Below are 12,341 nucleotides of genomic sequence, written 5' to 3' on the forward strand. Positions count from 1 at the left end.
GGAAGGCAGAACAGGGGAAGATGACTGGGTTTTCGGCTGAGAAACCAAGGGATTTAATTCTAGATCGAGGGTCCAGTAGGGTCGGGGCTGTTTTGGAAAGTGCGGCAAGACTCATGACGGAGCTTGAAGGGGTGTGGTCCAAGCTGCTATAAGTGCAACAAGTCGAGGCACTTTAGCAGGGATTGTATTGCTACGATCACCACCTAGGGATCTAATATGATTTTCTTCCATAACAGTCAGAGGGGCCAAAAGAAGGCCAACTGCCCGAATTTTGCATCAGGAGGAACAGTAGCAGCACCTGCTCCAGCGACTCTGAGGATTACAGATGGTCGCCAGGGCAATGCGGAGGCGCCCGTTGTTTAGAGTAGGGCATTTCAGCTTATAGCCGAGGAGGCTCGTGCAGCACCCGATGTGGTCATTGGTATGTATTTTCTCCTTATCTTTTTATGTATATTATATGTCATGCTTATATGTTTGTATTGATGTTTAGGGTCGTTCCTTGTGAACGATATTCTTGCATTGGTTTTATTTGATTTGGGGGCGACCCGATCTTTTGTATCTCTTGCACTTAAAAAGAGGTCTGGCGAGGCTCCGGGAGAGTTGGATCATCCACTAGAGGTTAAGATTGTTGATGACCGTCTGGTGTGAATATCGAGGGTTCACTGAGGATGTACCTTAGAGTTATTTAGTGAGCATTATATGATCGACTTGGTTCCAATTCCCTCGCGTGAGAGCAAGGTCATTGTGGGGATGGATAGGGTGAGCCCCAATGGGGCGATGATTGATTGTGGACTTTAGTTGGTATGTGTTCGAACCCCAAGTGGGGTAGAGTTGGTGATCCACAGTGAGGGTGCTCAGTGTGGGCCGGCTCTTTGTTCGGCATCCAGGGCCAGACGTTATCTTCAGCAGGGTTGTTCTGGGTTTGTAGCCTATGTGATGGATGCCTGGGAGAAGGGTGAGGTGACCATTAATGATGTATTTATTGTTCGCGAATACCTGGATGTGCTCCTGGAGGATTTTCTGAGAGTGCCTCGAGTGAGGCAGGTGGAGTTTCATATTGATTTGGTTCCAAGAGCGGCTATGATAGCCAAGGCACCCTATCGGTTAACACCTCCAGAGATGCAGAAGTTGTCTACGCACCTGCAAGAGCTGCTAGACAAGGGATTTATTCGGCCGAGTAGTTCACCAAGGGGAGCGCCGATCCTATTTATGAAGAAAAAGGATGGGACGCATCGGATGTCTATTGACTACCAGGAGCTGAATAAGTTAACGGTGAAGAACCGTTACCCACTTCCATGGATCGACGATTTATTCGATCAGCTTCAGGGTGCATCTTGGTTCTCCAAGATTGATCTGTGCTCGGGTTATCATCAGATGAGGGTAAGGGAGGAGGACATGCAGAAGACGGCCTTCCAAACTCGTTATGGTCATTACGAGTTCATGGTGATGCCTTTCGGGCTCACCAATGCCCCCTCCGCATTCATGGATCTCATGAATCGCGTATGCAGACAAATGTTGGATCGGTCTATTGTGTTTATTGATGGCATTCTGGTCTATTACAAGACCCGGGAGCAGTATGAGGAGCACTTGAGGGAGGAATTGGAGACTCTGAGAAGGGAGACATTGTACACAAAGTTCTCTAAGTGTGAGTTCTGGTTACGCGAGGTGCAGTTTTTGGGGCACCTTGTCAACCAGAACGTTATTCTGGTCGACCCGACTAAGATTGAGGTGGGAGGTTCCGAGGTCTCCATCTGAGATTCGGAGTTTCCTTGGATTAGCAGGTTACTATCGGAGATTTGTTCAGGATTTCTCCAAGATAGCGGTTCCCTTGACCAGGCTGATAGAGAAGACTGTCACATTTCGTTGGGGGCCTGAGCAGCAGGAAGCTTTTGAGACCATGAGACAGAAATTGTGTGAGGCACCGATTTTGACCCTGCCAGAGGATGTGGAGGATTTTTTGGTGTATTGTGATGCTTCGATCACAGGGTTAGGTGCAATATTGATGTAGTGAGGTCATGTGATCGCGTACTCGTCGAGGCAGCTGAAGCATCACTTGATTTGGAGTTGGGGGCAATGGTGTTTGCACTCAAGATTTGGGAACAATACCTCTATGGGGTCCGTTGTACTATATACATGGATCACAAGAGTCTGAGGTATTTGATGGATCAACCAAATCTGAACATGAGGCAGCGCTGATGGTTGCATGTGGTGAAGAATTATGATTGTAAGATCCTTTATCACCCGGGGAAGGCCAATGTGGTGGCCGATTCTTTCAGCCACAACGTGGCCGCGGCTCCGATCATGGATTTATATTTGAGGATGACAGTGATCACCCTGCTATTGGATCAGATTAGGGAGGCTCAGATTGAGGCTATGAAAGAAGATCACTGTAAGAGTGAGCGCATTGTGGGGCAGGTGGCTTCCTTCGATTATGATAGTCGGGGATTATTTACCCTTAATCGAAGGGTGTGGGTTCCATACTGGGGTTGTGCGCAACAGGTTTTGATAATGAGTCGCACAAGTCGAGATTCTCTATTCATCTCGGAGTGACAAATATGTATAGAGATCTTCGTCCTGATTATTGGTGGCCATGTATGAACCGGGATGTAGCTTGGTATGTAGAGTGGTGCTTGACTTGAAGGAAAGTCAAGGCCAAGCATCAGCGATCTCACGTCATGATGCAGTCATTAGACATTCCAGTTTGGAAATAGGAAGAGACTACTATGGATTTATCACGAAGTTGCCACAGACAGCGCACGGAGTGGATTTAATATGGGTCATCGTGGATCGATTGACCAAGAGCACGCATTTCGTTCCGATTCAGGAGAGTATATCTGCAGAGAAGCTGGCCGATGTCTACATCAGGGAGGTGGTGGCACGGCATGGGGTACCGGTTTCAGTGATTTCAGACAGGGATATCCGGTTTACTTCTTGGTTTTGGAATAGTTTTCACGAGGAGTTGGGTACTCGTCTGCACTTTAGCACGGCCTTCAACCCGCAGGCTGACGGACATAGTGAACGGACTATACAGACCCTGGAGGGTATGCTTCGGGCTTTTGTATTGGATTTCGGTGGGAGTTGGGATACACATCTTCCTTGGGCAGAGTTTTCGTATAACAGCAGTTATCATGTCAGCATCGATTGACCTCCTTTTGAGATGCTCTATGGGAGGAAGTGCGGGACCCCGATATGTTGGGGTGAGGTCGGTAAGCGAGTCATGGGGAGTACGGAAGTGGTACTCAAAACTACCGAGTTGATTGAGAAAGTTCGGGGTAGGCTTCAGACGGCGCAGAGTCGACAAAAGAGCTACACAGACAGACGCCAGTCAGACTTAGAATTCCAGGTCTGGGATATGGTTCTTCTGATGGTGTCACCTTGGAAAGGTGTCATCCGATTTAGGTCGAGGGGAAAGTTGGGTCCCAGGTACATCGGTCCTTTCATGGTTTTGGCGCGGGTGGCTTATCGCTTGGATCTTCCCGAGGAGCTTAGTCATATCCATAGCATGTTTCACATCTCTCAGCTGCGGAAATGTTTGGTTGATGATTCGGAACTAGTTCCATTGGAGGATATCCAGGTGGACGATCGCTTGAATTATATCGAGAGACTGGTAGCGATCCTTAACCGGAAGACGAAAACCTTGAGGAACAAAGTTGTTGAGTTGGTGAAAGTATAGTCGCAGCACTGCAAGGGTTCTGAGTGGACGTGGGAGCCTGAGGAAGAAATGATAGAGCATTATCGTGACAACCGTCAAAATTCGAGTCGATTCTATATTTGACTAAGCTCGGTTGCACGAATAGGCACGACACATGCTAGACTTAGTAGCTCGAGGCTAAGTCATAACCTACTAGAAAACTTGGAAACAAGTTGAATCGAAGGATAGTGTACTTAGATTTCACATTGATATGTGAATTCTACAACTACTTTAACAGTAACAACTATCCAAATCCGGCACATTCATTGACTCGAGCAGCTTTGTACATTCATGTAGACACATCATGCACTTGACCTAGAAGTAGAAATTAGGTCAGAGTCTCATATGAACTTAAGTCAAAGTTGAAACTAGAACTAGTATACTTGATTCCTCAATTACACTTGAATCTCGAAACCACTACATAGAAACGCCAATAAACTGATAAGATAAATTTCAAAAATTATTTCTAACTTGAATAAGAGTTATAAAACTATAAGATAGTTAGAAGTCTCAAAATTATATTAATTTTGATATCCAAAGATTTACAAACTCCTTAAAACCCTACAAGCCTCAAAAACTCAAGTTTATAAGGTTTAACATCAAGAATTATATAAAATGGTTATGAACTTCATAATATTAATCTAAAATAATTAAAATTAGGAAAAATATAATCAAGAGAAATAAAAATTTAAGCCATTAACATTTAACCTTATTTTATAAGCTAAAAATCCAAGAGTTATGAACAAAATTTATATAAAATACACATTTTATATAAATTGAAAGAAATTTTATAAAAATTAAGGAATTAATTAAAAAAATAAAGAAAATAAAATCTCCTCTATCCTCTTCAAATTTCGGATCCCTCTCTCTCCATTCATTTCTCCTCCCAAAGTCAATCATTTTCACTTCACATCCACTCCACCTCCTACTTTCCTCTGTCTAAAACTTCTCTCTAACAATGATGAACTTAGAAGCAGAATAAATAGGAGAGATTTTTACATTCGATTCTTCATGAGTTCCCTTACATCTCTGTATTTTGGTGGCTGATTTTGGTGGAGAGAAACCCCAAAGAGATGACGAAAGATATTGGGTATCAAGAGAGACAGAATCTCTTTTTTCTCTTTTTTCTTCTCTCTAAAACCCTCATTCTTTCCCTCTATGAATTAGCTCCAAAACCCATGAAATATCCAACAAATATCCCTCATTTTACTCAAGAATCTTCATCATTTGAAGTTGATCTTCAAGGTAAAATCAATTTCCTTACATTTTGTTCACTTTTATTTCAAAATTTTCAAGTTTTCTTGCATTTTCTCCCTCTTCTACACCATTCTTTATGAACATTCAGATGCATGTTCATGCATGTCGAATTTGATGATGATGGTGGTAGGATTTTACCCAAAAATAACATGCATGTTGTTAGAAGGTGAAATCGAATAACCAAAACCTAAATCAAATCCATAAACTTGAGTTTTTACAGGTTTTAAAGATCCAAAACCACATGCATTCAACTTTTTCAATTAGAAACATAATTTTGAACAAAATAAGTTCATTCATGGTCTTCAAATCATAATGCATGTGATGAACATCAAAACGTACAGGCTTGATGATCAAAGTACAATGTTAAGAATGCTTATAAAGGATTTATTCACAAATAAATATCTAAAACCCCTTTTCTGCTCAAATACAATTTTTCCCAGAATCCAAACAACAAAATAAGATGATCTAGAAATTTTCAGAAAAGAACTCATTTTGCTAGATTTATTGTAAAAAATAGAGAAATAATTCACATAAAATATGTTTTGTGATCAATAAATTCTAAGAAAATTTTAGGATGACCCATACACTGATCAAAGCATTTTGTAAAGTTGCATGTATTTCTATGACTGTTTTATGTTAATTTCTATTTTATGTTTGTTGAGAACAAATAAATCATACAATATAGTTATGAATATCTTAAACCATATTTGATAATTTTTGCACCTTCTATACATCATACAGACTCCATGAAAAAAATTTACAGATTTTTCCATGAACATTTCTTATTTTTCCCGATTTAATGAAGATTTAAGGGGTTAACTTGATAATAAATAGCTACACTTATCCAAAACTTATAAGACGTCATCATAATATATTATAATACATATTAATCATAAATAAAAAGTTTAACAAATTTTAATTACTTTTAATAATTTTTCATGAATTAATGCTTATTTATGGTAATCAATCAATGAAAAATAGTTAAACTATTCTACAAATCACAAGAAATTATCATAACATCGTATATTACATTTTAACAACAAATAAAAAGTTTAGGAAATTTTGCAAACTGTTTAATATTTATTTCCATTTTTGCTAGAATATATACACAAGAATCATAAAAATATGTTAAACTATTTAAAAACAAGTTTCAATATTTTTTTCAGTTTACATGCATTAATTAACAATAGTACAAAAAGTTTGAAGATTTATTTCAACAGTTTGCTATTTATTTCCAATTTCCTAAGATTAAACACCCATAAATCCAAAAATGCTTTTCAACTGTTTAAAATGACTTTTGATATTGTTCCATATTATATACATTGGATAACAGTTGTACAAGAACACTGGTACTTTTCCGAAGTTGTTTAGTACTTTTCGAAGTTTTATGATGTTATCAAGGAATTAAATAGTGGAAAAATAGTTAAACATATTTAAAAATCATGAAAAATTACAAGAAGGTTCTAAATTACAGTAAGAACTGAATTCTAAAGTATGGAAATTTTTAGAACTAAATTGATTTAGTTATTGAATATGTAATCATTGGAACACCTCCTAAAATGTTAAATTTTAACATTTCAATAATGGAAATTTCCACTTGAATTTTTTATATAACAAATTGATTCATATAAATCTAAATTTCAGGGAAAAATGTTTGTAACTTATCAATATCAAAATTTGACACAATATTGGCATAATTTTATTGTAGTAGTAAGTATACTGGTATTAGATTTCAATTAGAGACTCGTTAGTGTGTAACATCGTTGTAGAAATCGGTAACGGTACGAGTGGAGCGTAGTTCAAGACACCATTTGCATTATCTCAAGGCATTGTGAGTATTCACGTCTCCGCTTATATTCGGTTTTTAAATGTTTTGGGGTGGAAAAGCATGTCGTTTACTCAATTATATTCGTTGTACTTATTTTCAATTGTATCAAAAGTGATTTGCTATTTATGTGTATGCTATTGTTAATTCATGAGGCCTTATCACGGTTAAGTCCATGGAATCAGTTCACACAACTCATTAACTCACTTGAGCTCATGGTCATTATATATAACGCTATTAGGAGGTAGACAACTCCTTACTCGCCCGTTTCGCGGAGTGCATTTTACCATTTCTATCTATGTGAGCAATACACGTAGATCTCAATAGGGCACCCCTCGGTCATTAGGTTTGGGTTGTGAACTCATGATTTGATCATTATGCACATACGAACCTTGTATCTCGTTTTAGCATCGAACTTATTTCCCATGAGAATATGAACTTTGCATCTCATTTTGGCAACGCACCTTAATTCTCATGATGACAACGAACTTATTTACTCATGATAGCAATGAACTTTGTTATGAAAACTTGTTTACTCATTATAGCAATGAACTTGCTTACTCATTTTAGCAACAAATTTTATTTTCATAATAACAATGGACTTTGTTTCTCATGATAGCATCGAACTATATTTCCCATGAGAATATGAACTTTGCATCTCATTCTGGCAACATACTTTATTTCTCATGATGACAACGAACTTATTTACTCATTTTAGCAATGTACTTTTGCTTATAGAAACTTTTATCAAAACTTTGATTATGATTCATGAAACCACATTTTTTGTGAACATGTGAACTCACCAACTATTTTTATAGTTGACGCTCGTTTTACATGCTTTTTTAAGAATCATCGAACGTAGGGATACATCACTTGTAGGAGCATTTGCATGTGTTATTTTATTTTAATACATTGTAATTTCTTTTAAAAGTTATACAAACTCATTGTAAATTGTAATGCTCTTTAATACTATGGTTGGTGTTGTCTTTTAACTGTTGCTATGAGACCCTTTGTACTATCGCGCCCTGTGTTTCCTCTTTAGCAGGGTGTGACAATTACCCTGAGTTATTTGCGACAGTAGACTTCGAGGACGAAGTTTGATTCAATTGAGGGGAAGTTGTAACGTCTGGATTCTCCAGGTAAAAAATCTTTCATTATACTTCTTTTACCTGTGGACTAGACCCGAGTACGTTGGGCATACATAAGGTACGCACAGTGTACTCCCACGCATGCACGGATCGGGGGTGTCCGCTGTTTACGCTGGGAGTACCCATGCGTACATGGGGCGTACACAAGCTAGGGGCAAACCCTAATTTTTAGGGTTTGCACCCTATTTAAACATATTAAGCCCTTCATCCTCTTTACCTTATCAACCTTCTTTAACTCTTGAGCCATATCTCGAAACCCTAATCCATTTGCCCTAAAGTTTGAGCTTGTGTGGGTGTTTTGTGTGTGTTGCTTAGAGAAGATGAAGGAGATTTGTGAAGAAGAATTAGACCAACAAGAGATTTTAGATCCAGAGAGTTCTCACCATTTCTAGCTTATTGGAGGTAAAAAGCTCCTACCTTGATGACTCCATATCTTAGTTTTAGTTTAGGGCTTATATTCTTCATATTATGGTCCTTAAGGTGGTTCTTGAGAGTATAAGCTACTCCACAAGAGCATAATGTTATATCCTAGTGTCTCTGATGTCCCTTGAGCATAAAAGTGGAGTCTTGATGGATTAAGTTCACCCATACCAGGGTTGAAGTTGGGTTTATGAAGTTAGTTCACGATTTGACCCATTCAAGACATGCAAAAGCATAAAGTTTGCAACTTTATGGATTCAGACACTCTAATGAGCTTATATCTAAAATTGGACGTTAGGTCTTAACTGATTCACACCTTGAAAGTGGACTTTGTCTTGTTGCAGCGTACGTCGGGCATACCTAGGCATACGTCGCGCGTACGCTCAAGAAGTCTCGTGGATGCGAAGGCAGTGACTACGCCTGTATTTTCTTGATGTCTCTGTACTCTCTTGTTATGACATTATGTGGTAGTGGTAGGGTGAAATAGACCCGATACCGGTTGAAAGAGACCGAAGGGGTTGAAATATACCCAGTACCAGTTGAAAGAGACCGAAAGGGTTGAAATATACCCAATATCGGTTGAAAGACACCGAAGGGGTTGAAATATACCCAATACCGGTTGAAAGAGATCGAAGGGGTTGAAAGCACCTAGATATGCTCGACTGTTATGTATGAATCGAATGGGGTATTTTGGGGGAACTCACTAAGTTTTATGCTTACGGTTTTTAGTTTATGTTTCAGGTACTTCCAGCTCGAAAGGGAAGGGCCCGACCTGATCGCACTGCATCCACCTATATTTTTCCGCATCACGTGATTTTGGGATTTTGTACTCTGATAATATTTTATTATGATATACTCTCGATTGTTTAGATATGACTATCTTATCATCGAAATGAATTTAATAACAAAAATTTTATCTGAATTTTTGGGATGTTACAATAACATCTTTCATTTTTAAATTTTTTTTAAAACAACGATTTTGGGTGCAAAAAACTGATACGTAAGTACATTAAATGCAGAAAAAAATTACATAATGACATTCTATTAGGTACCAAATAGTGTTATCATTAATTTCATACAAAAATAAACAACCAAAGTTTTCTAATTCCAACAAGTACCAAAGTTTCACAACAAGTCTAACATACAAAACACAAACTAATTATTGATTGAACCATAATCTCTGTTCCAATCGTTTCCTCCTTGATCTTTCCCCGATTGAAAAAACGCATAAAGTTTCTCCTTACATGCTGGGTCGTTGAGCATTTCCCGAAGATTTTCCAACTACATAATTAATAACAACATATACAAACTTATAGGTTAAATTGTCAAACATAAACAAAAACTACCAAAGTACATTGCTATTTCTTGCACTTAAATACAAGAAATACCAAAATTAGCTTGCTATTTCTTGAATTTTGTACAAAAACACAATTACCAAATCAACATGCATTTATTGATGTCAAAGTACATTGCTATTTTTAAACTAGGGACAAAAAACCAAAGTACATTGCTATTTCTTGCACTTAAAACGTAAACACAATTACCAAATCAACATGGATTTATTGATTATTATATAGATATATGACACTTTGAAATTAAATAATCTACTTTTTTTGTGCTAAAGAACCTTAAATACAATAAATACCAAAGTACATTGCTATTTCTTGCACTTAAATACAAGAAATACCAAAAGTACATTGTTATATCTTGCACTTGGAGCAAAAACACTATTACCAAATCAACATGTATTTCTTGATGCCAAAGTACATTGCTATTTTTAAACTAGGGACAAAAAACCAAAGTACGTTGCTATTTCTTGCACTTGGGACAAAAAACCAATTACCAAAGCTTTTAGCAAATAATCACCACAAACCAAAATTACAAAATCAACAAGCATTTATAGAAAATAAATCATCTTGATTTACCTGTGATGGCTATGATGGTTGTGATCATTGTGGTGGTAGATGCGATGGTTGTGCAATCGGCGGGATAGCAGAAGGTTTTCTTATGATGCCTCTGGTTTGGCCACACCGTTCACCTAATACTCTCTCGAAAGTAGCTCTTTCTTCAGTGGGTGTTAACTCTCTTTCACCTTTTGGCCCTAGCGTTTGTTCTAAGAGCTCTTCCACATACCGATTATGTGCTTTCCAAAAGTGATTAACAATTAACTATAAATAAAAACTTAACTATATGATAAAATTATAATTAAATACTTATGTATTGCGGCTCCGCCTCATCATTAACAAATACACCATTCTTATCGGTATGAGCTTTGTGGAACGGTTCCACTCTCTTAAGGTTTTCTTTAACATTAAAAATTAGATTATATCTTAATTAAATAATTCATATATCGTACGTTACCTTTTTTATAACAAGCACTGCTATACGAGCTCGACCCCTCATGGTTCACAGTCGTTTGCAGTTCACAAACTTTTTTGTTTCTTTCCGAAGCAGCTAGGTCTTCATCTGTTTGGTAGTACTCAATCGCTTTCCTCCAATTATCAACATCCATATCATGTGAGGATGGCTAAAGTTCTCGGGATATCCTCATACCCTTCGACTTTCAAAAAATATTATTTTGCATCAGCTTAACGCTCTCGATAACATTTTAACAAAGCCGCTTCAAAACTTTCTAACATCATAGCAACGTCTGGATCCCTGGATATCCGATCCAAATCAAACTTTGTCTCCAAAAACAAAAAAAAAAGTTAGCCAATTAAAAACCAATCAAAAGTAACCATATAAAATATTCTTATATTAATTATTTACACCTAAATGTTGTTTTACTGTATCCTTTACCGCAGGGGAAACTTTTTTCCAAGTTCTTTTATCCGAAATGGACCATCTGCCACATTATTTTCCCAATTTCACGTGCAAACATGTCATTCGGCTCTCCTACGGGATCAAATGTCATATCCCTATCATAGTTCATGTCAATAGGTTTGCCCTTATTGTTTAAGATCGCTCTTTCGAGATTAATGTTTTTTGCTTTTCCTCTTACTGTCCTATGTGGCACAACTACAAATATAATTAAAATTATTCGAAACGGTATTTTATAATAACTGAATAAAAATAGTAAATAAAAATTCATAACAAGACTTACCATCCTGTTCATGTTGACCAGCACCTCTACCGCCTGGGAGAGGTGGGTCCTCAACTCCATCGCCCCCATATCAACAGCCCATAACAACAACCATGGTGTACAAAAACAAGAGCCATATCGACACCATTCCCTGAAAAATTATAAGATATACAGATACAATTTCTATTACAAATACACATTACATAAGAATAATAGCATCCTACTTTATTTGTATTTTTTACAACGCATATTGTTTTTTTTTACAAAAAAGACATACAATCCACATACATAAAATTGCATACAATTCAAATATACATACATAATTTCATGTTTTCATTCAAACAAATACACATTATACACACATACAATCCACATTACATACAAATACGCATATACTTTAAATATTATTATCAATAATGGCATCCTATTTTATTTGTTCTTTTTCATTATAACATTGCAATATACACATTACATACAATCCACATTTTGATACATACAATACACATTATACATACATATACATACAAATACACATATATATACAATTACACATATACATACAATCCACATTTCTTATATACATACAAGATAAAATTACAAAAATGGTCTCTGTGGTTTGCCAAAAGTCACAAAGTCAGTCCCTGCTAATTTTTTTTGATGCAAATGGTCATTGTGGTTTGTAAAACTTGCAAATATGTCCCTTTTTACTAACGTCGTTAGTATTCTGCCCTTAGAGACTGAATCTGTAAGGGCATTTTCGTCTTTTCATGTATAAAGGGACTGAATTCGTGACATTTGATAAACCACAGGGACCATATTTGTAATTTTTCATAAAATAATATAAATGATAGAAGATGAGGGGAGTAAGATTGGAACTTGGGACCTCCTCACCCTCTCCCTTAATCAAGCAAAGCCTTA

Source organism: Lactuca virosa, chromosome 5, assembly GCF_052849685.1.
Source record: "Lactuca virosa cultivar CGN04683 chromosome 5, Lactuca_virosa_CGN04683_v6, whole genome shotgun sequence".
NCBI lineage: Eukaryota > Viridiplantae > Streptophyta > Magnoliopsida > Asterales > Asteraceae > Lactuca > Lactuca virosa.